Raw genomic sequence first — 27,058 nt, 5'->3', positions numbered from 1 at the left:
AGATTAGATGTGAGTCTCCCAGCCCACGTGGGGAAGAACCAAGCTCTCTTTCAGCCAATGGCTTCAGAAGCCCCCTCCCCTCTGCAGGATGCGCTCCCAGCTCCCCACGCACCCACTTTTCAGGGAGGCAAGAGTAATCCTTCAGGCCCACAGGCCACTGTGTTTCTTCACCCTCAACCTAGACAAGTCTCTGTGTGTCAGAATCATGTGCAACCTGGTCATCGTGGACAGAATGGCCAACTTCTGCTCTGGGCATCCTTGTGTTTAGTGCCTGTGCTGGGCGCTGTTTTTCTCACCAGAAGTTCATGGCTTCTCTATCTACTCGGGGAGAAAATCATCTCCTCAGGAGCTACCAGCTGACTTGCAAAGACTTTTTTGTTTCCATCAGCAGCTCATTTCATATTCACAGTCCACGTGCCCCCCGTGGCACTCAGTCCTGCCTGTGGTGTCTCCTGGGATTGCTGGCCACGTGTTTATTCAACTTGGGGTCACAGTCTTCTGAATGAGGAAAATACACCCAGGGTCAGATTTGCTTCCAGAGTGGTCTCAAGCAAAGCAGTGGAGATGGGACAGCACCAACCAGAGGTCCTGGAGGCAACGCCTTGCCTCGAGTTCCCCGAGAATCAGGAATTGCAGCTAATATCAGAGGATCTGGGGCAGAGTCTGGCGGTCAGCACCGTGTGCAGAAATGGAGGGCAAATGGGAGAGGCTGAAAAGGCAAGGACTGGAGACATGTGGATGCCTTGCCCAAGGTAGGTGAGCCTGTTTATAGCCTGGAACCCTGAGAGTGAAGCAGCAATTATTTGCAATGAGAATCTCCTGATTTAAAAAATATATATACTTATTTTGGCTAGGTAGTATATCCAGAGGAAAAACATCTCCAAAGTGCTGGGCTCTGTGGCTCACACCTGTAGTCCCAGCACTTTGGGAGGCTGAGGTGGGAGGATCACTTGAGCCTGGGAGTTCAAGGGCAACCTTGGAAACATAGTGAGACCCGCATCTCTACAAAAATTTAAAAAATCAGCAGGGCATCATGGTGTACCTGTAGTTGAAGCCACTTGGGAGGCTGAGGTAGGAGGATCGTTTAAGCCCAGGAGTTCGAGGCTGCAATGAGCCATGATCACACCACTGTGCTCCAGCCTGCAAAACACAAGACCCTGTCTCAAATAAATAAATTAATTAATTAAAATTTAAAAAATTCCAAAGTGGACAAAAGGGCCTGCTTTCACCTTATCCCCATGAGACTGTTTTCTTCCCCCAAAGCAACACTTCTCCTAGTTTCTCATTTATGGTTCTGTATAAGCATGTGTGTTTGCATTATTTATTTGCTAGTTTATCTGTTTATATTTCACAAATGGCACATTCTATACCATTTTTCATTATGATGCTTTTGGCTGCAAGTAACTGAAAATACCTATTAAAAAACTTAGCCTTTATTCGATGTAACAATAAGTTGAGAGGTAGGTGGTTCCAGGGATGGATTGAAACACATCTTGCATCCTAGAGTCCTCTTGCAGAGGTGGATTTCCTCCCTTGGCTCCAGGCCACAGCCTTCTGGGAGTGCAAAGTGCTCCCTGCATCACTTCTTGACAGGTCAAGAGCAAGGCTGGGGCAGGGTCTCGTCTAGGGCCACCAGAGGACTGTGTGGCCAGAACAGTGAGTCATGGCCCATATTAGAGGAGCTGGGACCCGATTGTCCAGCATCAGTTGCTGAGTGGGTTCTTTCTCAGTTATTTCTCATCTTCGGATGAGGAGAGTTCTTCCTGGGCCAGCTATTAACACTTCCGGGACGATTTGGATTATGTTCAAGGCAAGCAGGAATCCTTTCACCAGAGCCTGTGGGTTCCTGTGAACATTTCCCCACCGTGTCCGGAATGAGGCCTTGCCCATACCTTTCCCCATCCTGTGCTGCGTTTTTGGGTCTCAAGATTTCAGCGAAGGCCCCAGCCCTTGTCCAACACCTGTCCGTGTTTTCTCAGACGTGAGATGGATGTGTGTGCTCCTCGGGTAGGGAGTCTCTGAGCCTGGAGGACTCAGCTGCACCCTCACAGCCAGCCCCTTGGACCCTCTTGCCCCTTTTGGTAGCCCTTCCTCACCACCAGGCTTCAGGGGACAGCTGACTTCCAGTTGTGTTTCTGTTTCTTGTTTTGCTTGTTTTTGAGCAATTCCCCAGTGGAGAAGGGGGAATAGCCCATTCACTCCTGCTCTGGGAGACTGGCCGAAGCTTCCACTCCTCAGGTCACACCAGTGCCACCTCCCCATGATAAATGTCTTTCTTTTTTACATTCTTTTCTTCTTTTTTTTTTTGAGACGGAATCTCACTCTGTCACCCAGGCCAGAGTGCAGTGCTGCAGTCTCAGCTCACTACAACCTCTGCCTCCAGAGTTCAAGTGATACTCCTGCCTCAGCCTCCTGAGTAGCTGGGATTACAGGTGCCCATCACCATGCCCAGCTGATTTTTGTAATTTTAGTAGAGACGGGGTTTCACCACATTGGCCAGGGTGTTCTTAATTTCCTAAACTCAAATATCAGCCTGCCTTGCCCTCCCAAAGTTCTGGGATTATAGACGTGAGCCACTGCACTCAGCCCATAATGAATGTGTTTCATGCCAGCCCACTCTGAGGATGACAGGCACCGGAAGATGGCATTTTAGTCCACTGTTATTTGTCAGATTATGTTAAATTAATATGCTTTATTTATTTATTGTTATTTAAGACGGAGTCTTAGTCTGTTGCCCAGGCTGCAGTGCAGTGGTGCAATCATAACTCCCTGCAGCCTCAAACTTCTGGGCTCAAGCAATCTTCCCATCTCAGCCTCCCGAGTACCTGGAACAACAGGTGTGAACCACCACACCGGCTAATTTTAAAACTTTTTTTTTGTAGAGACAGGATCTCACTATGCTGCCAGTGTTGGTCTCGAATTCCTGGCCACAAGCCATCCTCCTGCCTCAGCCTACCAAAGTGCTGGGATTGGCCAGGTTTGGTGGCTTACGCCTGTAATCCCAGCATTTTGGGAGGCTGAGGCAGGCAGATCACAAGGTCAAGAGATAGAGACCATTCTGGCCAACATGGTGAAACCCTGTCTCTACTAAAAAATACAAAAATTACCCAGGCATAGTGGTGCATACCTGTAATCCCAACTACTTGGGAGGCTGAGACAGGAGAATCACTTGAACCAGGGAGTCAGAGGTTGCAGTGAGCTGAGATAGTGCCACTGCATTCCAGCCTAGCGACAGAGCGAGATTCAGACTCAACACAAAAAAGTGCTGGGATTACAGATATGAGACACTGCACCCATCCCAACATTTATTCATTTAATTAAGAGAAAGCATGGGATGGCTTCGAGGTTAGCCCCAGAGAGCTTTTTTTTTGTATTTAGTAGAGATGGGGTTTCACCATGTTGGTCAGCCTGGTCTTGGATTCCTGGCTTCAGGTGATCTCCCCACCTCGGCCTCCCAAAGTGCTGGGAGAAAGTACTTTTTAAACTATGAAGAACTGCATAAATCTGATTACCACTGTGACAGCATCAGTCTGAGTTGGATCTTCATTCTTAAAGAGGATCACTCACTCACTCATAAGACAATGATTGATCGCCTATCCCTGTGCCAAGCCACAGTCAAGGGGTACATGTGCTACACTAACAGCAGCATCTCCCAGGAGGGACAAATACCCTTTTCCACCATGAAAGCCACCAACATTAGAGCTGAGGGGGATCTTCACACTTGAGTTGTCTGAACTTGGCTTCAATTCTGGCCCATGTCTTATCAATCTGAAAAACTACTAACCCTGACGGGGTGGATTGGCTCACATCTTTAATCCCAGCACTTTGGGAGGCCAAGGCAGGCAGATCACCTGAGGTCAGGAGTTCGACACCAGCCTGGCCAACATGGTGAAACCCTGCTTCTACTAATAATATAAAAATTAGCTGGGTGTGGTGGTGTGCACCTGTAATCCCATCTACTTGGGAGGCTGAGGTGGGAGAATTGCTTGAGACTGGGAGGTGGATGTTGCAGTCAGCTGAGATTGTGCCATTGCACTCCAGCCTGAAAGACAGAGCAAAACTCCATCTCAAAAAAAAAAAAAATTACTACCCAGTAATAGTCAAGGTGGGTCTGAGGGCCACTTGGGGTTTGGGGAGCTGCTGTTAGGATGATATGGGTTATATTTCTGTATTCCAACTATGTTTCCACTTTCTTTTGGGAGGAAATTGACCATTTTTATATGCTTTGGCAAAAGCAACTTCAACCATGCCATTCGTTCTTGTCAGTTTTGGTTCTGCTGAAAATGCCGACATTTAAAATGACATGTATTTTGCCCTGTGCTGAAACGCACAGAGTGAAAATCTAGAAAGGCTCTGGTTTACCACGCTCCTGTCGTGTGGGTGTGTGAGTAGGACTAGGGTGGAATTAGACTGTGGGCTGGTCACCAATGGCAACGTGAACTTGGAAGGGTGCATCAGGAGCTGTCCATTGACTAAAAGTGAGTGAAGCTCACTGCGGAGACCATGACCCTGAAGTCAGACAGCCCAGGCTTAGTTGGGCCTCTGTTTGACTAGCCAAGGGGACCTTATTTTTCCCAGGTATAAAATTGGAATCACAAGAGCGTTTCTGAATTTTTAATAAGAAATCTTAGGTAAAGTGGCTAAATGATGGCCAGGCGCAGTGGCTCATACCTGTAATCCCAGCACTTTGGGAGGCTGAGGTGGGCAGGTCACCTGAGGTCAGGAATTTGAGAGCATCCTGACCAACATGGTGAAACCCCATCTCTACTAAAAATACAAAATTAGCTGGGTGTGGTGATGCATGCCTGTAATCCCAGCTATTCAGGAGGCTGAGGCAGGAGAATCGCTTGACCCTGGGTGGTGGAGGTTGTAGTGAACCGAGATTGTGCCATTGCTCTCCAGCGTGGGCAACAAGAGCAAAACTTCCTCTCAAAAAAAAAAGTGGCTAAATGAACGTCAGTTATAAATGAAAAATTATAGGGAGATGGGACTTGATACCAATTCCAAAGCAAAAAATATACTAGAAAGAATAAAAGATTTGAAAAATGCAAGGCTTCTATAAGAAACACATACTTTAAAGGGTTATAAAAATAATATACGCTAAAGCACTGGATTTTTTTTTTTCTTTTTGAGTCTGAGTTTCGCTCTGTTGCCCAGGCTGGAGTGCAATGGCACAATCTCAGCTCACTGCAACCTCTGCCTCCCAGGTTCAAGTGATTCTCCTGCCTCAGCCTCCCACGTAGCTGGGATTTCAGGCGTGTGCCACCATGCCCAGCTAATTTTTTGTATTTAATAGAGATGGGCCTTCCACCATGTTGGTCAGGCTGGTCTTGAACTCCTGGCCTCAGGTGATCCACCCACCTCAGCCTCCCAAAGTGCTGGGAGAAAGCACTTTTTAAATGGTGTGAAAAACTGCATAAATCTGTGGACATATTATGATTACCATTGTGACAGCATCAGTCTGAGTTAGATCTTCATTCTTTAAGAGGATCACTCATTCACCATCAGACACTGATTGAGCCTCTGCTCTGTGCCAGCCACTGTTGAACTATGGAGCAGCGGCCAGCACAGGTGAGGCTCCTGCCCTTAAAGGGCCAGGAGGCCAGCAGGACAGACAGACAATCAGTAGCAGTGACAAGGTGATGAAAGTTAAAGACCCCAAGGGTGTAACAGGACTTCAGAGTAACTGCCTGAAGAAGTCAAAAGCTCGGCTCAGAGGAGATGACTTACCTAGAAGAGCTCCCATCAGAGCCAGAGAGGGGACCTGGGGCAGGTGTGTTAGTCTGTTTTGTGTTGCTATAAAGGAGTACCTGAGGCTAAGTCATTTACAAAGAAAAGAGATTTGTTTGGCTAACAGTTTTGCAGGCTGTACAGGAAGCATGGCACCAGCATCTGTTTCTGGTGAGGGTCTCAAGAAGCTTCCATGGAAGGTGAAGGGAGAGCAGTCATGTCACATGGTGAGAGAGAGAGAGAGAGAGAGAGAGAGAGAGAGAGAAAGGAGGAGAAGGAGGAGGAGGAGGAGGAGGAGGAGGAGGAGGAGGGGGGGGGAGGAGGAACCACATTCTTTTCAACAACCAGATCTCATGTGAACTCATGGCCATGGGGACCGTGGGGAGGGCACCAAGACATTCATACGGGATCCACCCCCCATGACCCGAACACCTCCCACTAGGCCCTCACCTCCAACATTGGAGTTTATTTTTCTTTTTTTTCCTTTCTTTCTCTCTCTCTCTTTTTTTTTTTTTTTTTTTTTAAGATGGAGTCTCACTCTGTTGCCCAGGCTGGAGTGCAATGGCACGATCTTGGCTCACTGCAACATCTGCCTCCTGGATTCAAGTAGTTCTCCTGCCTCAGACTCCTAAGTAGCTGGGACTACAGTCATGTGCCACTACAGCTGGTTAATTTTTGTATCTTTAGTAGACATGGGGTTTCACCACGTTGGCCAAGCTGGTCTTAGAACTCCTGACTTCAGGTGATCTGCCCGTCTCAGCCTCCCAAAGTGTTGGAATTGCAGGTGTGAGCCACCACATCCGTCCTGGAGGTCACATTGCAACATGAGATTTGGAGGGGACAAACATCCAAATTATTTGACAGGCACATGTTCTGGCGTCCCAGACAGAGGGAACAGCCCACACAAAGGCTGGGTGATGGGAGACAGCGTGGCACAGATAAGGAACTGAGACCAGTGCTAGTAATATCAGCATGGAAGCAGGAGGAGCCACAAGAAAGGGGAAAGGAATGGAAACTTATGGGAAAAAGAGGAGCACAGACATTCTCTTTGGAGGGGAATAGAGATATTTTAGGACATGCCATCTGAGACAGCTCCGAGGGACATGAGATGTGACAGGCACCAGCTCTGAAGCAGGTTTGCCGAGGGGTCTGCAGGGAGCTCAGAGTGTGTCACATCCACTGGTCAGGACAGTTCCCAAAGTGTCAGCAGCCCTGGCTGGGAACAGCGGCTGCCCAGGTAGGAGGTAGGTAGGAGGTGAGGGACCTCAGAGCTGAACAGTATGGGGCACTGGCATTAGCACTGTGGCCACCACAGTGGCCAGCCACAGGGCAGCACTTATATATTAGGGTTACAAAAGTCTTACACAGGCGGAAGGATTTCTCTAGGAGCTTCCATGAATTTTTTGTGACATCCATGGGTGCCAGGGGGCAGGATCTGTTCTTTGACATTTGCTTCCCAATTCTCACAGGGACCCAAAATCAAGCTAGGCAGCTATCCAGTGTTTCCTTGGCCTCGTTCCACACGGCTTTGTGTTTTTAAGGTTCGCCTACTCCAAAGAATTAAAATGCTTTATAGACTTCATGTAGCAGCTTCGTCAGGAGGCTGTTTCAAAGGGAAAGTGACATTCATGCACGTGACTTGGGAGAAATGGGCAAAGATAGGCATTGAATGGGAGCTTTAGGCACACTGCAGTGAGTCAGGGCTTTGAAATCAGATGCACCATGTCTTTTATTGCTGCTGTTTTCTTTGAGACAGAGTTTCACTCTTGCTGCTCAGGCTGGAGTGCAATGGTGTGCTCTCTGCTCACCGCAACCTCTGCCTCCTGCCTTAGCCTCCCAAGTAGCTGGGATTACAGGCATGCACCACCACACCTGGCTAATTTTATATTTTTAGTAGAGACAGGGTTTCTCCAAATTGTTCAGGCTGGTCTTGAACTCCCGACCTCAGGGGATCTGCCTGCCTTGGCCTCCCAAAGTGCTGGGGTTATAGGCGTGAGGCACTGCACCTGGCCTATTGCTGCTGTTTTGTATGATGTTGTTGTTTTTAGAGACAGGGTCTCACTCTGTCACCCAGGCTGGAGTGCAGTGGTATGATCACAGCTCACTGCAGCCTCATATTCCTGGGCTGAAGTGATACTCCTGCCTCAGCCTCCTGAGTAGTCAGTAGCAGGAAGTACAGATGTATGCCGCCACACCCAGCATTATTTTTTCTTTCACTTTTTGTAGAAATGGGGTCTTGCTATGTTGCCCAGGCTGGTCTCAAACTCCTAGCCTTCCACATAAGCCTCCAAAGTGCTGGGATTACTGGCATGAGCTGCCATGCCTGGACTACACCTTGATTTTAACTCTTGCTTTGCCATTTTCTTGCAGTTACTTGACCTTGGACAATTTATTTCCTATGAAGCTCAGTTTTTTTGTGTGTGAAACAGAATAAGATGGCTTCATTACAGAGTTGTCACATGGAGATTACAAAGTAAGTGACTATCAAGTGTCTGGCCCGGTTCCTGTTTCTCTCAGGTGTCTCCAGGTGCAGTCTGTGCATTATGGAAATGTCTGTGTGTCTGATACCTTCGGCAGGGAATGCTCTGTGGCACCAGTTTGTTTCTTGATGTAGTCTGTGCATCATAAAATGCCATAATGGCTGCTTCGTTTATTGGCTTTCCACAACAGCAATGGGGAAAATTGCTGCAGAATATTTTTGCATTTATAGAGAGCTGCTCTCCATACATGTGCTGTTCTTATATAGGATTATGGCTCAGGCTTGCTGGTGTGCATCTTATTGTTCCTGAATAGGGAAAAAGAGCGTCCCACGGTCCCCTGATGAATATACAAACTGAGGGAAATGGGAGCCTGAGCAACCTCTCCTGTGTTTTACGGTCAACTGGTGTTTTCCCGTCAACCGGTGTTTTCCCATCCCTTATACACCTCCTCATTCAAAGAGGATTCCAGGCAACTTACAGAGCTAGAACCAAGGTAAGAAGAAATCATGAGTCACTGAGGCAGGAGAATCGCTTGAATCTGGGAGGCAGAGGTTGCAGTGAGCCGAGATCGCACCACTGCACTCCAGCCTGTTGGCAGAGCAGGACTCCGCCTCAACAAACAAACAAACAACAACAAAAAAGAAATTATGAATCCCAGCACTTTGGGAGGCCAAGGCGGGTGGATCACGAGGTCAAGATATCGAGACCATCCTGGTCAACATGGTGAAACCCCGTCTCTACTAAAAATACAAAAAATTAGCTGGGCACAGTGGCGTGTGCCTGTAATCCCAGCTACTCAGGAGGCTGAGGCAGGAGAATTGCCTGAACCCAGGAGTCGGATGTTGCAGTGAGCCGAGATCACGCCATTGCACTCCAGCCTGGGTAACAAGAGCGAAACTCCATCTCAAAAAAAAAAAAGAGGAAATTATGAGGATGCAAAAATAAGAATAGTAACCCAAATGCGGGCCATAAGGCTTTGATTGCATTGGCAGAGGTGGCCTTCAAATTTGGCTCAACATCTCAGCAGCCAGGGTGGAACAGAAAGCAGATGTAGCCGGCTTGTGATACCACCCGGCAAAACCGTGTTCCAAGCACAAAAAGGAGCGTACGTTGTTTTAGCCGGTATTAAGCGTAAATATACTGAGTACTCAACAGGCACACGGACGTTTTATGGAGAAAGGGACTTGTCGGATTAACAAAAGCAACAGTCTTATCCCTGGACTCAATAACATTCGTAATCTGATTTTTCAAGGCAGTCTGTGGAAAGCCACAAGCGATATTCAACAGATTTCACGCAGGCAGTGGAGCAGTGGGGCATTCTGCAAGGCGCTCTGCTTCTGGTCTCTTCTCTTTTATGACTGCTCAGGCGGCATCATCAGCTGGTCTGAACCTACCCCTCGTGGCACAGTTGAGCACAGGAATACAAATAGATTCCTACCCAAAAGACGAGTGCCACCCTCTGTGTGTATTTTAAACGTTAGCTTTGACCACACCCTTTCAACATGGATGAGGTTTTTGCTTGTAGTAAATTAAAAATAGTCAATTCAATAGAGAACCTGAAAAACATGTGATTCTGTTTCACACTGTGAAACCATAATTCTTTGTGCCCAGTTGGGAATCTCTAGGTTTACATGTGGTTCTTTCAAAACCCCAGTAGCCTCGTGATGTAATCCTAGCACTTCGGGAGGCAGAGGCAGGTGGATCACAAGGTTAGGCGTTAGAAACCAGCCTGGCCAACATGGTGAAACCCCATCTCTACTAGAAATACAAAAAAATTAGCTGGGCGTGGTGGCACGCACCTATAATCCCAGCTACTCAGGAGGCTGAGGCAGGAGAATCACTTGAACATGGGAGGCAGAGGTTGCAGTGAGCTGAGATTAATTCCGTCTCAAAAAACAAACAAAAAAACAAGCAAATAACAACAACAACAACAACAACAACAACAAAAACCTCCAAAAAACAGTAACAAAGGAGGCTTTTCAGGGAAGGCTGGGCCTGAAAGCCCTGAGCAGTCATTGAAGAAGATAACTGCACAGGATTTCTTTTAGTGATGTGGAGGAGGGAGAGGGTACAGAGGTCTTGGAAATCATTGAGCACGTTGGGGGCAGGATGGGTAGAGGCAGGTGAAAGAACTGAAACACACTGAGAGGTCACAGAAAGTCCTCTGTTAACAAGAGCCAAAATATCTCCCGGAAATTGGGAAACATTGCTGTTATGTATAAAATTATATTAAGCTTCCAGCTCGGAGCCCACGTTTCTTCCTTCAGCGGCACATTCCTTTCCGCCGGCGCACTTTGCTGCTTTCTCGTCCTGTTTATGTAACTGACGAGTGATCTCTCAAAGCCAAGCCTGGACTTGACTTCCCTCCCTGACCCTTGTTCCAAAAAGAGACCCTCTCATGCTGCAAGCTTTGGCTCCCTGGAAGATGAGGCTGCCCAGGAAGAGTGCCCACTGCTTTTGTAGCAATGGCCCGGGGCACGTGGATTAGGTTTGCCATTTCACGTTAGTGCTGCACACAGCCTCACAGGGTGATCCCTGACTGACAGCTGCGCTCCTCCCCAGCTGCGGGGGAAGTTACTATTCTTATCTGAGATCACGGGTTCATCATTACCTTTCCTGCAGCAGCCTCACTAGATTTTCCCCAACTATTATCATCAGGACCTTCCTCCCAATTTCTCATTTTGAAAATATTCAAACGTGCAGAAAAATGGAAAAATTCATAAAGTGAAATTCTTACACTTTTGGACCGGAGTCACCAATTTTGCCCCATTTGCGTGTTCTCCCTCCAGTACACACTTGAGTGCACCGCTCTCTCTTCCCTCCTCCCCTCTCCTTTTCTCTTTCTGTTCCTCTCCCCCTACTACTCCCTCCCTCTTTTTTTCTGTATGCTTATATACATATATCCACTTCTTTTTGCTTAATTATTTGAATATGAATTGTAGTCATCAGAACAGTTCACCTCTAAACACTTCAGCTTCCATCTCCTTAAATTAGCATGGTTTCCTACCTAATTGTAGTATCATTGTCATACTTAATAAAATGAACAACTTTGGCCAGGTGTGGTGGCTCATGCCTGAAATCCCAGCATTTTGGGAGGCTGAGGCCAGTGGATCACCTGAGGTAAGGAGTTCGAGACCAGCCTGGCCAACATGGTGAAACCCCATCTCTACTAAAAAAATTAAAAATTAGCCTGGCATGGTGTCACGTGCCTGTAGCCCCAGCTACTCAGGAGGCTGAGGTAGGAGAACTGCTTCAACCCAGGAGGTGGAGGTTGCAGTGAGCAGATATTGCACCACAGCACTCTGGCCTGGGCAACACAGCGAGACTCCATCTCAAAAAATAAATAAATAAATAAATTGAATGATTTCATACTATCTTCTCATGCAATATATATTCCATTGTGCAATTCAGAATCCTACTAAAGTTCAAGCATTGCACGTGACTGCTACTGCCCTTTAATTTCTATTTAGTAGAACAGGCCACATGCTTTTATATCTTTTGGCACGCATTTTTTTGAAGAATTCAGACCAATGGTCTTGTGCCGTATTCTGCCTTCCAGATGGATCTGGTTGTCTCTTCGTGGTGGTGTTTACCGTGTCCCTGGTAGCTCCTGTTTTTTTTTCTGTAAGAGTACTTGAGGTCTAAATGTGTGATTAGATTCAGCTTAAACAACATTGGTAAGAACACTACAGAAGTGACCTTGAGGACTTGTGTTTCATCACATCAAGAGGCACATGCTATTAGGTTGTCCTAATATTTGTGATGCAAGTTTGCTATTTTGGCTAAGACTGGGACCACCAGACCCCTCCATTGTATAGAAGCAGTTTGCTGTCATTTTCAACTGTCAAATTATCTGTAGGGCGATACTTTGAGACTGTATATATACCTCGTCACTAACAGTATTGTGTCCAGCTGTTAAAGCATCCCTGAAGATCTCTGCCTGAATCAATTATTATATTGAGAGCTGCAAAATGATTTTTTCAATTCGAGAATCTTTTCTACATTTATTAGCTGGAATTCTGTAAAAGAGGAGCTTCTTTTCTCCTTCCACCTTTATTTCTCTTTCCCTCACCCCCTCCCCCCAACCCCCTTTCTGGCACAAGTCATCTCAGGCTCATCTTGTGCTTTTTCTGCCCAGATCTAAAGTCAGCCATTTCTACAGGGAGCCCTGGTTCCTTTTAGTTGGAATGACACTTAGAAGCCAAAATCTGGGCACTGGTTGTGTTCTGGCCATTTCAGTGAGCAAAGCTGGGAGATGCGTTTTCAACATGATCATGAGTTCTTAATGACATTTCCTGCACAAATGTCATGGCATAGGGCTTCTCTCATCTTCCTTTACTTTGTATTTTTATCTCTTTTCTTTTACAGAGAGAACCTTGCTTCCTAAGTAGATTATTATAGTTCCTTATTTGCTTTATCCAAAATAAAAATAGAACTGTTTTAGAATTACAATAATGTCTTCGGGTTTTCCACAGAAACAGAGCCAAAAGGATTTGTGTGTATGTGTTTTTAGATGTGTATCTATAAACATGTATATAAACATATATAATGTTTATCAGCCAGGTGTTGTGGCTCATGTCTGTAACCCCAGCACTTTGGGAGGCTGAGGCGGGTGGATCACTTAGGCCCACTAGTTTGAGACCAGCCTGGGCAACATGGTGAAACCTCATCTCTACTAAAAATACAAAAATTAGCCAGGAGTGGTGGCACATGCCTGCAATCCCAGCTACTCAGGAGGCTGAGGCACAAGACTTGCTTGAACCCAGGAGGTGGAGGTTGCAGTGAACTGAGATCACCCCACTGCACTGAGATCGCACCACTGCACTGCAGCCTAGGTGACAGGGTGAGACTCTATCTCAAAACAAACAAACATATATAATGTGTATATGTACATATATAAACATATATAAATAAACATATTATATATATATATGCAATAAAGGTGTGTCTAAGATATATTTATATACAGTAAACAAAGACTTACTCTAAAGAACTGGCTGATGCAATTACAGAGGCTGACAAATCCCAAGATCTGCAGCCAGCAAGACCCAGGAGAGCCAGGCCAAAGGCCAGCAGGCTTGAGACCCTGACAGAATCGATGTTTTAGTTTAAGTCTGAATGTAGGGAAAAGGAATGATTTCCCGACTCGGAGACAGTCAGGCAGGAGGAGTTCTCTTTTATTCATGGGAGCGTCAGTCTTTTTGTTCTGCTTAGGCCTTCAGCTGATTGGATGAGCCCTGCCCATAGGAGGGAGGGCAGTCTGCCTTTATTCATTCTACCAACTCATAGGTCGATCTCACCCCAACAGGCCCACCGAGAGTGTGTGACTAAATGTCTGGGCACTGCATGGCCTGGTAAAGTTGACCTGTAAAATGAACCATGACAAATACCAACATTACTGCTATCAACAAAACTAGTAAGTCAAGTTTCAAATTTATTTGCCATTCTTTTTGGCCTAAGAATATATCCCATTATAGATGACAGTCAGAAATAAGAGTAAATTGAGGGCTGAGCACAGAGGCTTGTGCCTATAATCCCAGCACTTTGGGAAGCCAAGTTGGGAGGACCACTTGAGGCCAGGAGCTCCAGACCAGCCTGGGCAACATAGCAAGATCCCACCTCTGCAAAAAAAATAAGGAGGAAAAAAAGTAAGTTTAGTTAGCCGGAATCAAAATATTTTTAAAATTAAAAGTTACTTGAAATACTTTTTTTCTCTTTGTGGTTACTTCTTAAATTTGACATATATATTTATGCTTACTTGCTTCTGTTTGCATTCAATTTTAGAATTTGAAAAATCCATTTGAATTTAATTTTGTTTTTTGGATATGTAAAACATTTATGTCTTTCAAAAATCAAAATGATATAAAAAGTTGTACTCTGAGAAGGCTCATTTCCATCCCTACCTCCCATCCTACTCCTTCCCACTCATCCATTTCAAGCTTATTATTTTTGCATTTCTTTTACAAAAATAAGAAAACACTCTCTGCACTATTTACTGAAGGCTTTTCTAATTGATTCCTTTCCATTTTTGATCACCAAAGTATTACAAATTCACTGTAGTCATTTTACAAAATGCACAAAAGTGCCTAAACACCACAGAAACATTTTGGACACCTATTGTTTGATAAGTTGTGTTAATTCACTGAGCTAAATCAGATATTCATACGGTTGGATTGAGATTTGGTTCAGTTGATTCTTTAGTTTCTTTAAAAACCTCATACATCTTATTTGATTTACATGATTTAATTATTTTTTCTATATTCGCAAACACATTTCCTCTCTAAAGTCAGTATTTCCTTACAAGGATGACACCCCGGAGAATAGGATGCAGGAAGTCATGGGGCACTTTCTTTGTCTGCTTAACAGAAAAGAGGCTTCAGTTAGACGAGTAACACCAGGAAAGCCCTCAACCTTGGCTCCACCCCGATTCCGGGAGGAAGTGCTCATCTCCACAGGCCAGGATGTCCTCTGACAGCCGACTCCCTAGAGGAGGGAAACACGCTTTGAAAACACACTCACTGCATTTCAGTAACAACCCAATGCCGCGTTTAGCCTCGCCAGGTTGTGTACAGTTTCAGTTGGTCGTATTTCTCAGGCTAAACACGACACGGCACAATTGGGATCGTACCAGAGATGGATGTATTTAGAAAAATAAGAACAGAAAATGGCAATGGGGCCAGGACTGGCTGCTAAAAACGAAACATTTTATGTGTGTGCAGCCCTTCACTTGCTGAAAGTGGTTTTACATGTATTATTTCTACTGGTGTAACTCTGAAAAGTAAGGTGGAAATGATCAGACTTTTTTAAAGACAAGGAAAGTGGAGGTATTTAACCCAGAGATACTCTGTCAGTCAGCCATGGAGCCGGGGGGCTCAGGGAGAGACACCCTGGGTCAGAGTCACTGACTTTTCCTTCAAGTATCAACAAAGGTTTCAGAGCGTGCAAACAGTCTTGAAGCCAGAGTCTTACATAGAGCCAAATACGTTGTATTACCAATACTCAGTACACTAGCTGCCTACTGCTATGTAACAAATAACCCCCAAACATAGGGGATGAAAGCAGCAGACATGCATCGCAAGGCTCTTGTCTTGCAGGGATCAAGGTGCAGTTGCAGTTGATCTGGGTGTCTGAGACTCTTCATAAGCCTAAAGAAAACACAGGATCTCTCACAAGAGAGACTGACATCGAGATGTTGGCCAGGGCTGTGGTCCTCTCGAGGCTTCATAGAGGACACTGCCCCCAAGCTCATTCACGAGGCTGTCAGCAGGCCACAGAGCCAAACTCACGACTGGCCAGACTCCAGTTCTTTGCGGGTCTTTCCACAGGGTTATTCACAGCATGGAAGCTTGCTTCACCCAGAGTAAAGGGGAGAGGAGAGAGAGACAGAGAGAGACAGACAGAGAGAGACAGAGAGACCAGATAACAGGAGAAAAGTCAGAATCAGAGTCTTTTTGTAACCTAATCTTGAAAGTGACAATCCATTGCTTTCACCATGTTCTTTTTGTTAGAAGCAAGTCACTAGGTGGGTCTAGCTCACACTTGAGGGGAAGGGATTAAACAAGAGCAAAGGTATGTATGTCGAAAGGTGAGGTTCACTAGGAGCCCTTGTAGAGGCTATCCACTCTATTCAGCAATTTAGTTAAAGATTTTTTTTTAATTAATTTTTTTTTTCTGGGGAGAGGCAGTCTTGCTCTGTTGCCCAGGCTGGAGTGTAGTGGCGCCATCTCAGCTCACTGCAACCTCCACCTCCTAGGTTCAAGCGATTCTCCTGCCTCAGTCTTCTGAGTAGCTGAGATTACAGACGCCCGCCACCATGCCCAGCTAATTCTGTGTTTAGTAGAGATGGGGTTTCACTGTGTTGGCCAGGATGGTCTTGAACTCCTGATCTCAGGTGATCTGCCTGCCTCAGCCTCCCAAAGTTCTAGGATTACAGGCGTGAGCCACTACACCCAGCCTTAAATATTTCATTTTATATTAGCCTTTATGGTGTTTTTTAGAATTTCAACAATTCAGTGAGATCTTTTTCAAAGAGAATTTAAAATATTATTGTCCTTAGAAGATATAGATTACTTTCCTCTACCCAAATGACAGCAGAGATTTATCATAAGGTATCCAATGTGATTGAAATTAATTTTGTACCCCCCAAAGAAACCAAACACCTGAAAACACCTAATGGATAGGAGGAACTTAATGGCTGCTGTGTGAGACAAGGGTAATGTTCATTAGGAATTCACAGGTCTTCAGAGAAAGATAATGGCAGATATCAATCCTTCTTCCTAGAGAATAAGTGCTATTACAAGCTGGGATGGCCCTGACCAAGGCTCAGTGACAGATATGGGCAATTGAGGCTCTCTGGATAAAATAACCCCAAGGGCAGAAACTGATGTGACAGTGGTCAGGCCCCTTGGCCAAGTCCAATGATGAAAGGAGAACCATGGTTCCGGCAGCAGATGCTGGAGCCTCCCCTCCTCAGTCATCCTGGGCAATGCCTTTTGCCCAATGGGAAAGTCCTTAGCAGTGAACCTAAAGAGCTCTGACACTGGGAGCCCAGGACAATTCTGTCATGGGACAGCCCTGGTCAATTGTAGCACTGGAGAGGGGGAGCTATCCTCTTCCCACACTGGTGAGCCACTCTAGCCTGAGCAGCCTGGACACCTTTGGTAGCGGGGATCTCAGAAGCAGGAAAGTCAGCACCATCCATGTTTCTTTGGACCCAACAGTGACAACCTATTCCAGTGCCAACAGCAAGAGTCTCCACAGGATATTAAATGAGCTAATATGTGTAAAGTGATTGGAACAGTATTTGGTACATAGTAAGCCCTTGTTATTATAAACATGCAGGGGAATCGCTAAGTGCAATTCCTAACAAATGGAAAGATTGTTGGCAGCTTTTATACATTTGGAAAAATATAAAAGTGTATACACTTGGCTATAAGTAAAAAACTATGAATATAACCAAGCTCATGGTTTGGTCCTATTTCTTAGAGAAATATAATCCCTTTATTTAATTGTCCATCTGGTCCCTTTCCCCATACTTCTCGGGGCTACTGTGGTTCATTTGTAAGGGAAAATATCAAGGTCACATGCAAGGAACTGAAGAGAGTTCAAGTATTTTTGTTGGAACTGTTAGCCTTCTCTGAAAGCTCTTCCCCTGGTGTGAGTGCCTGGGGGGTTAAGTGACTATTGCAGTTTTGCAGAGCAACGTGAGGGCTATCTAGGGGGCAACAGGAAACAGGGGCCCCTTTCCCAACTTTGATTTTGGCATCCAGATCTGAGCTTCCATTTCTGGCCCTGACAACAATACCTGCCCCACGTTCTGCTGAAAGACAGTGTAAGAATGAATGGAATGGAGATCTGAGCGGTCAGCAGAAGCAGCTGGAGGCCAGGGGAGGAAACTCGGAAAGACATTTGCCATGGCTGAACACTTCAACCAAGTAATTAGATGTCGTGTTTGTCTAAATGATCTTGAAGAACCGGTGCAACTGAAATGTGGATGTGCCTGTTGCCTCCAATGTGTCAATTCACTGCAGAAGGAGCCCCGTGGGGAAGGTGTACTATGCCCCTTATGCACTGTGGCCTCTAAGAATGACATCAAGCCCAAGTACAAGCTGAGGGCACTGATTTCCATCATCAAGAACTAGAGCCCAAGCTGAAATCGATTCTAAGGATGAACCCAAGGATGAAGAAGTTTCAAGTGGATATGACCTGGGATGTGGACACAGCCAAGCAACTATTACCATTTCTGAAGACCTGAGGAGCGTCCCATGTGCGGATTTCAGACAGAACAGGAAAGAGCAGGCTGAAAGGTTCAGCTCCGCACTGTGCGTCCTGGGGACCTCTCGCTTCACTTCCGGCCACTATTACTGGAAAGTGGATGTGGGCACCAGCAAAATATGGGATTTGGGCATTTGTAAGGAATCTGTGAATTGACAGGGGACATTGTACTTTCTTCAGAACTCGGCTTCTGGACTGTGGGTTCCAGAAAAGGGCAGATCTTTTCTAACAGCACTATGCCCTTGACTTTTCTCTGGGTGAGTCCCCGGTTGCAAAGAGTGGGGATTTACCTGGATGTAGGTATGAGGTCCATTTCCTTTTATAATGTTAGTGATGGGTGCCATATCTACACATTCAGCGATGTTCCTGTTATCGAGCCACTGTGTCCATTTTTTTCTCATAAATGTGAAAAAAATTAGCTGGGCATGGTGGCAGATGCCTGTAATCCCAGCTACTTGGGAGTCTGAGGCAGGAGAATCGCTTGAACTTGGGAAGAGGAGGTTGCAGGAGGAAGATGATCAGATCTTCCTGAGTTTCTGTCCTGTGATCAATCCAAACAGTACCAGTCCCCCAGTTTATTCTGGGGAAAGGAAATAAACATTTGAACATAATAATCAATAGCAAGTTTCTGTGTGTCTGTAGCCAGAGCAAAGAACATTTCTGCTAGATACACATGGGTACAAAGGGATAGAAGGGAAACATCAGTTATTTTATAAACCATGAACAGAAAGCAATTATATTAATTAGGGGAAAATTACATTTTACGTATGAAGTTTGTCATATTTTCTTTGGGGCTTATGTTTATTCTTTTGTTCAATAAATATTTTGAAATTAAAAAAAAAAGAAGAATGGAATGTCTGCAAAGTGGGAATAGACCACCTTCACTGTCATCGAGAGCATTTACTAAGGGCCTAAGGCTATATATAGGATAGGCAGAGGAGCTGGGTAATTAGGAGAGATCGCCGTGCTCTTGAAGCTACGCTTTGAAGTGTGGACAAGAAACATCAGTGCTAATAAACCACAGCTGTTAGCAGCTCCCTTTCTAAGGCTGTTCAGGTCGCACCAGGCTCTCGTTTCTTTTTCTTTTTGACTCCTTAACCTTTATCCCCATCAGGTATCTCCTCTCCCTCTGTGTCTCGGCATAGTTGAGCTCTCTGCAATGGCTTCACTGACTTCTGCAAATATGCTCAGGTCTCGCCTACCCTAAACAAAACCTCTCTGGGCTGGGCTGTCACGCTCAACACCTGGCCCATCCTGCTGTTTGCTTGGGGCCACCATCCTCACGCACTGCCGCATCGTTTCCTTCGCACGTGCTTTGCACTGCTCTTCCCCATGTTTCTTACCTGCGCCTGGAATTAACACTCGGTTAAGAGCGACCTCCAATTACTACTGGCCACTTTTTCATCTGGTCCCCTCAGTGGGATTTTGACGCCCTTTCTCCCCTGGCTTCTGCACCTGTGTGCCCTGCCCTGTTTTCCTTTGTTTGGCACCAACTATTTTCCTCTTGTTAGGACTACGTGAATGTAAATGAGATTTTTCAGAATTCTCTTTTTGATCTTTCTCACTCTCGTGCTACATTCATTCATTCACCCCTTGGTGGTGTCATCCTTTTTCATGACTTCAGATCTGGGCCAAATCAGTTAATTTTTAATTTCTATCTATCTATCTATCTATCTATCTATCTATCTATCTATCTATCTGTCTATCTTTTGTCTATCTGTCTATCTGTCTGTCTATCTGTCTATCTGCCTATTTCATCAGTTGCTATCACTTCAGGATGGGCTAAATCAGTTAAGAGTGACCTCTAATTCCCAAATCTACTTAGAACTCATCTCCTGAGAAGTAGGCCCCTGTTTTCAATTGTGCACTCAGATGCTTCTGCTGGCCCAAGCTAAACCTGGGATGCCATTCTCTTTTACCGTCTCCTTTTAATTCGTTGCCGGGAACAATGGATAATTTCATTATGATGTCTCCTCCCCTTTCTTTCTATTAGTGCTAACTTGGTCAGTGCCACCTCACACCTGGCTTGGACAATTCCAATAGCAGGCTCTTAACCGGTTTCTTCACCTCCAGTGTCCCTGTCCACCTGTCCTGCACACCATCTTCTGATTGAGCTTAAAGCCTTACATGGGTCTTGTTACATAAGTCTCATTACCAACTAAGTCAAGTTTAGTCGCCTCACTGGGATATTCAGGGCCTTTACAATCTACCCCTATCCTATCTCAGGTTAGTGTTTTCGTCAAGTCAAACCGTTCCCTTATTCAACACTTCATTCCCTTACAGTACTTCATTCACTGGACAATGAATTAGTGAATACCTCTTATGGACCAAAGACTGTTTTTATTTATTTTTTAATTTTAGTTTCAAGGGCACATGTGCAGTTTTGTTACGTGGATGTATCGAAAGATGCTGGAGTTTGGGCTTCTGTTGAACCCAGCACCTGAATACTGAACATGGTACCCCATAGGTAGTATTTCAACCTTTCCTCTCTGCTCTCCTTCCTCTCTTTTGGAGGCCCTGGTGTCTATTGTTTTCATCTTTATGTCTATGTGTCTCCATTGTTTTGTTCCCACTTATAAGTAAGAACCACAGTATTTGAATTTGTTTCTGTGTTAATTGCCTTAGAAGGATGGCTTCCAGCTCCGGTTGCTACAGAGAACATGATTTCATTCGTACTTATGGCTGCATAGTACCCCATGGTGTTTATGTACCACATTTTCTTTTTCCAATCCACTGTTGATGGGTACCAAGGTTGATCCCATAACTTTGCTATTGTGAATAGTGCTGCAATACACATATGAGTGCAGGTAACTTTTTGGCAGAACAATTTCTTTTCCTTTGGGTACTTACCCAGAAATGGGATCGCTAGGTCGAATGGTAATTCTATTTTAGTTCTCTGAGAAGCCAAGCACTGTTTTAGATGCCAATGATATGCAGTGATGAGCAAGACCCACAAAGTCTCTGTAGTTATAGATTTTACAGTCCACTGAGCTTCAGAAGTGGGCTTCGTGTTTGGTAACAACAGTGACCTAAAGGGACTTGCATTAATTTTACTACTGACTCCATTCCCATTTTCAGATTCCATTCATCAGCTTTTGCTGCAATCGCAGACAGCCCTAAAATCTCAGTGTCCTAAAACAGCAAGTATTTCTTTCTCACTCACTTGACTCACAGATATGTAGGTAGGCTGGGGCTAATATGCTTCGGTCTGAGAATTAATCAACTTTCACATGTTATTTTCATAGTAAAGGGTAGAAACTCCCAGGGACATGAATGGAAGCATATAATGTGTCTTCAGGTTTAGGCTCAGAACTAGCTTTTCTGCTCTGATTCCTCTGATCAGAGAAAGTCTCATGGTCAAGACCAACATTACTGGGTGGGACAGTATACATCCTTATGGTGGGGGAAGGAGAAATATAGTCTGCCACACCTACAACCTTCAAGTAGAAGCTCAAATCCTTTCTTTCTAATGTGTGTTTAAGTTGTAGGGATTGAGATATATATTCTTCATATATCGTGGTTTGCATATAGTTAATATGTACCTGATGATACATATTAACATATTTAATTTGCAAAAATTAAAAGTGCAATGATATCTAGGACAATTAAGATGCAGAGAAATAGACATTGCTGGTGGAAATGCGCAATGCTATTATGCAGTCTTTGGGGGAAGTAATCTGACAATGTTTATTACAATTGAATATACATATTTATTATACAACATCACATATCATGTATATTTCTTTTTTGTTTTTCTTGCCAGAAATGTGTAACTTGAATCTAATCAAGCGCCTAGACCTAACTTTTAGTTTCAGAAATAGCGGAAGTAAAGAGAAAGTTAAATGATTAATGGGAAGAAATGATCAGAGCAATCCAGAATGTGGACCATTCTACAAAAAACTTGGCTGATCACTTTAAATGCCAATGTCTTAAGTAAAGAAAATGAGAGGATTCTTCTTCACTAAAAGAGACCAAGGGGTGTAAAACATAAATGCCATACATCAACCTAGGTTGAATCCTACTTAGCAAAAAGAGAAAACTGTAGAGTCTTAGGACAATTGGAGGAAATTTGAATATGAACTGAATTATTACATGATATTATAAAATAATTTTACATTATCTTAGATATGGCAGTGGTTTTATAGCTGTGTAGGAGATATTCCTATTCCTAGAGAGGCACGCTGAAATATTTAGAAGCGAATTATCAAGTAATATAACAAAATATGAATTATACATACTTGTAGAGATAAATCACATATATTCAACCCAGCAGTCCCATCTTTGTGAGCCACCACTACAAAATAACTGTGCTAACACGTAAGAATGGATGTGCAGGGGTGCTTGTGTCTAATTGTTTATTATGACAAGAAGTTAGCAGCAACTGGAGTGCTCATTAATAGCAGAAGGGGAGGAAATTATGACACATTTATGTCATAGAATATCATACAGCAACTAAAAAAGAATGAGTTAGATTTGTCTGTACTGACTTGGAGAGATATGCATGATCTATTAAGTAACAAAAATGTTATAAAATAATAGTGTAGTGTAAATCCATTTTATATAAGGCAGTTTATATAAAAACAAACCATATCCTCTCCAAACTGCCTATAGATTGATCAGTCATCTACCTATCGTCTGTGCGTGTGTGCGAAATATAAATATCAGGTGTGAACACTGGTGGCCTTAAAGGAGTAGGGAGATATTAATATTTTTTAAATATGTGACAATTTAATTTCTTAAAAACCTTAGGAGATAAATTTTGATCCACGTATGACACCTTTTCCTGCTTTCCAACACTGTTATGGATTTATTCTTTGAAAATGTCATTTCTTATCATTGCAATGGGATTTGGGGAGAGAGGGCAACTTAATGCATGCTCAGTGCATCATCTTAAACCTGGGTCCCTCCCACTGCTGCCTCCAGCTTCTCTGTCTGTAGTCATGCAGTTTCTTCTTCCTGGAGCACTCTTATCTGCACATAGAGCTTCTAGCTAGAAATAGTGGATCTGGGAACTCCTTCATGGAACTGTTCAAAGTTTAAGCATTGAGGCATGATATGAACTCCTGGGCTTGGTTTATTTTGGGAAGGAAGAGGAATGAACTGTGACCAGTGCCTATCTTCAAAATTCCTCCATTCTCTTAAAAGAGTTCTATTTGGTGGAACAACATTTCCAGCTGGTCTGATAATACACAGGCTCTCTGTTGGAGATCCACAAGAGATCTTTGCTCTTTCTATTAGCTGTGCAGACCAGGAGCCTTCTGAAGCCATTAACCTACTTTCTAATTGGCACCTGCTGACTTGGTGTAAGTTACAGGGACATATTTATAGCAAGCAGTGGGGTAAAAGAGGGTAAGCCAACTTAAATCACCAATCATAGAATTGGCACAACACAGGTGGCTGGCACGCCCGTGTTAAGTAAGTAGGTCAACTGTTCCCTTTAAGTGCATACAGGTAGTTTGTTGAAGGAAAGTTTTGTTTTTATTTTTTATTTTTATTTATTTATTTATTTATTTATTTATTTATTTATTTATTTATTTATTTATTTATTTTGAGACGGAGTTTCGCTCTTGTTACCCAGGCTGGAGGAGTGCAATGGCGCGATCTTGGCTCACCGCAACCTCCACCTCCTGGGTTCAGGCAATTCTCCTGCCTCAGCCTCCTGAGTAGCTGGGATTACAGGCATGCGCCACCATGCCCAGCTAATATTTTTTTGTATTTTTAGTAGAGACGGGGTTTCACCATGTTGACCAGGATGGTCTCGATCTCTTGACCTCGTGATCCACCCGCCTCAGCCTCCCAAAGTGCTGGGATTACAGGCTTGAGCCACCATGCCCGGCCCGAAGGAAAGTTTTGGAAGAACATGATCCCTAGGTTTGGTAACGTAGTTTGTCAAAGGTGGAAAAGATATGTCTCAGAGTGCAGGTGGGGGTGGAGATTTCTTCTCTGGGAACGACTGAGAGTGTGTTGCTCCCATGCCAGGTCAGGAAGGAGCCTCTGGGAGTCATCATGTGCCGCACTGTATCTGGAGTGAGGATCTTCCTTTTTCAATAACTGAAGGACAGAGATGCCATTCCTTCTACAGAAATGGTTTTTGTCATAAAAAGTCTATTTCATCTTTAAATCAATATTCATAAATGATCAAAAATGCACGTTTGGTAAAAGTGGGACTTGGAAAGAGTTATCATTCTGGTCCTTTTCCTTCTTGTTTTTTTTTTTTTTTAAATGGTCTTACTCTGTTACCCAGACTGGAGAGCAGTGGCACAATCATGGGTCCCTCAAATTCCTGGGCTCAAGCACTCCTCCCACCTCAGTCTCCCAAGTAGCTGGGAATACAGGTGGGTGTGACACCATGCTTGGCTAAATGTTTAAATGTTTTGTAGAGATGGGATCTCACAATATTACCCAAGCCTGTCTCAAACTCCTGGCCTCCAGCAATTCTCCTACTCTGGGATACCAAAGTGTTTGAATCACAGGTGTGCCACTGCACCCAGCCTTGGTCCATTTTGTCATCAAGACACTCATCCTGGCTGCTTGTCCTCAGTGTGTCCCCAGAACAAACAAGGTGAAGGATAACAGTAAAAGCACTAAAGAAACCCACCTCGGGCAGCCCCAAGAGCAAAGGTGGAGAGCACCAGTGAGAAGTTGTGACTGTTCCTGTGACTGTTCAGCTCTGCTCAGCCCAGCCTGACTCCACAAATCATCTGCCCCAGCAGCCAAGAAACTGCCCTCTGCTTGAACAGCAAGTTCCCAAGCCCCCACTCTGCATGACCATGCCTGCCTTGAATCTTGGATTCCCTTTCATCCTTCCCCATTTGTTACCAAAACAAATTTGGACCGTGGACATCTAACTCAAAGCTCTCATTGATTCTCCCTCACCTGGTGTCTGGGTCAGGTGTAGAGACCTCACCCTGTATTTTGGTCTTCTAGTTGGACATGTTGGTATGAGGCTTGCCTACTGTTTGCACATCTCTGGACTTCTCTTTCACTCACATAATTTCCCCATGGGCAGTGTGGACCCTGTATGACAAATTCCAGGGCAGATAAGCTCCCCGTATGCAGATTTTCAGCAACACAAATCAGCCGTCACCATGTATTGCATTGAAATGGCTCGTGGGGGGGGCACAGTGGCTCACGCCTGTAATCCCAACACTTTGGGAGGCCGAGGAGGGTGGATCATAAGGTCGAGGGTTCAAGACCATCCTGGCCAACAGGGTGAAATCCCGTATCTACTGAAAAAATACAAAAATTAGCTGGGGGTGATGGCATGCACCTGTAATCTCAGCTACTCGGGAGGCTGAGACAGGAGAACTGCCCAGGAGGTGGAGGTTGAAGTGAGCCGAGATCACACCACTATACTCCAGCCTGGCAACAGAGTGAGACTCCATCCAAAAAAAAAAAAAAAAAAAAAGAAAGAAATGGCTCTTAGAGTTTATAAAGCGCTTATACATATATTGGCTTGATGTATCTTCCTAGCTGACTTCTAAGGTCAGTGATAGTACCCAGCTTTTTAAAATAAGGAAATTGAGACCCAAGAAGGTTAGGCAATGTCTTGTCTACTCATGCAGTCAGTGCTGGGTTGGTGCCAGGATCCAGATTTTCTGCCTCTCCATCCTCTGCCCTCTGGCCTCTCGGCTCTAAGGTCATCCTGCTGCATTTGGAGCTGGAGATCTCCAAAATCCACTTCTTAGGCCCTCGCCAGCAGACTTCCTGTTAGGTTCTGTCAATAGGAAGCATTCAGGGCACATTGGCTGGGTAGGAAGAGGACACAAAAAGCTTTTTTCCCAGTGTCCAATTCTAATCAGCACTGCTCTCATAGCAGCAGGGAGAAGGTTCTAGCTGCCCATTGTGTGACTGCTCCCAGCACCTGCCATGCTATGCCTGTTCGGTGATGTCCACAGCAGCTGGACCCTTTGCAGTTGTACAGCCAGGCAGGCTATCCTTCTATTCTCACCTGGATCCAGTGCCTCTGGGCCATTTGAGCATCTGTGGGGCACACTCCCCGCTCCATGAGTGACTGGAAAACCCACTGGGTTGTGCTGCCAGCTCAGACATCCAAGGCATGACCAGGCTTCCCTTTTAGGGGTACAGGTACCAGCTAGACTGAAGACCCTTCTCTAAATATGAGGGTCCACCACCATCAACACCTTACGTAGAATCTAGGCACTAGCAGTACAAAGTGTCCCCCCTGAAGGTCTGATCTCCAGAACATGGCACCCTGTTCTCAGAGGCTACAGCACCAGCTGTGTAGAGATTTTCCCTCAAAGGTTTAAGTGGAACTGCTACAACACCAAGGTCCTGATAGCAATATCCCTTTGCTTTTATTCTCCCAGCCTGGGATGGTAGTTTCTTCCTGCTCTGAGTAATTCAGGGTTATCTTAGCATCTGCTTTTTGTTATTTCAGTCTTCCATTGCCTGTGATGAATCCGTAATTACCTGTGGTTACTTGTAGCAGACTGGCCCAGAAGGCAAAACCTTGAGAATGCAGCTGGCTGCTTCTGATGGCACTGGAGAATTTACAGAGGGAGGGAAAACGACAAGCCCAGGTCTTTAAGCCCTCAGCTCTGTTTCTTGGTAGAACAGCCCCAAATCTCTAGGATTTATGTTATAAACCTGTTTACGATTACTCAAACCACCAATTCCACTTGGAGGTATATCCCAAAGAGACATGGAGAAATATGGCCCTACAAAAACTTGTACAGGCACACTTCAGAGATATTGCAGGTTCCAGGCCACCGCCATAAAGCAACTAGCACAATAAAGTGAGTCATACAAACTTTTTCCTTTCCTCTGCATATGAAAGTTATGTTTAAATTTCTTATGGATTCTGGATATTAGACCTTTGTTGGATGCATAGTTTACAAATATTTCCTCCCATTCTGTAGGTTGTCTGTTTACTCTGTTGATAGTTTCTTTAATTAGGTTCCATTTGTCAATTTTTGATTTTGTTGCATTGTTTTTGGCATCTTCACCTGGAATCTTTGCCAGGAACGTAAACAAATTAACAAGCAAAAAACAAACAACCCCATTAAAAAGCTGACTAAGGACATGAACAGACATTTTTCACCAAAAGAAGA

General features: G+C 44.6%; 1 pseudogene across 1 annotated transcript; it reads left to right on the top strand.

Annotated features, from left to right (window-relative positions):
* LOC100385462 (ret finger protein-like 4A) lies at positions 1-23,443 on the top strand (annotated as a pseudogene). Its single transcript, XR_013519662.1, has 2 exons — positions 1-18,412; positions 18,495-23,443. The product of XR_013519662.1 is annotated as a ret finger protein-like 4A (transcript).
* Positions 23,444-27,058: the final 3,615 nt, after the last annotated feature.

This window comes from Callithrix jacchus, chromosome 7, assembly GCF_049354715.1.
Source record: "Callithrix jacchus isolate 240 chromosome 7, calJac240_pri, whole genome shotgun sequence".
NCBI classification, from domain to species: domain Eukaryota; kingdom Metazoa; phylum Chordata; class Mammalia; order Primates; family Cebidae; genus Callithrix; species Callithrix jacchus.
This window is presented reverse-complemented; position numbering and strand designations above follow the sequence as displayed.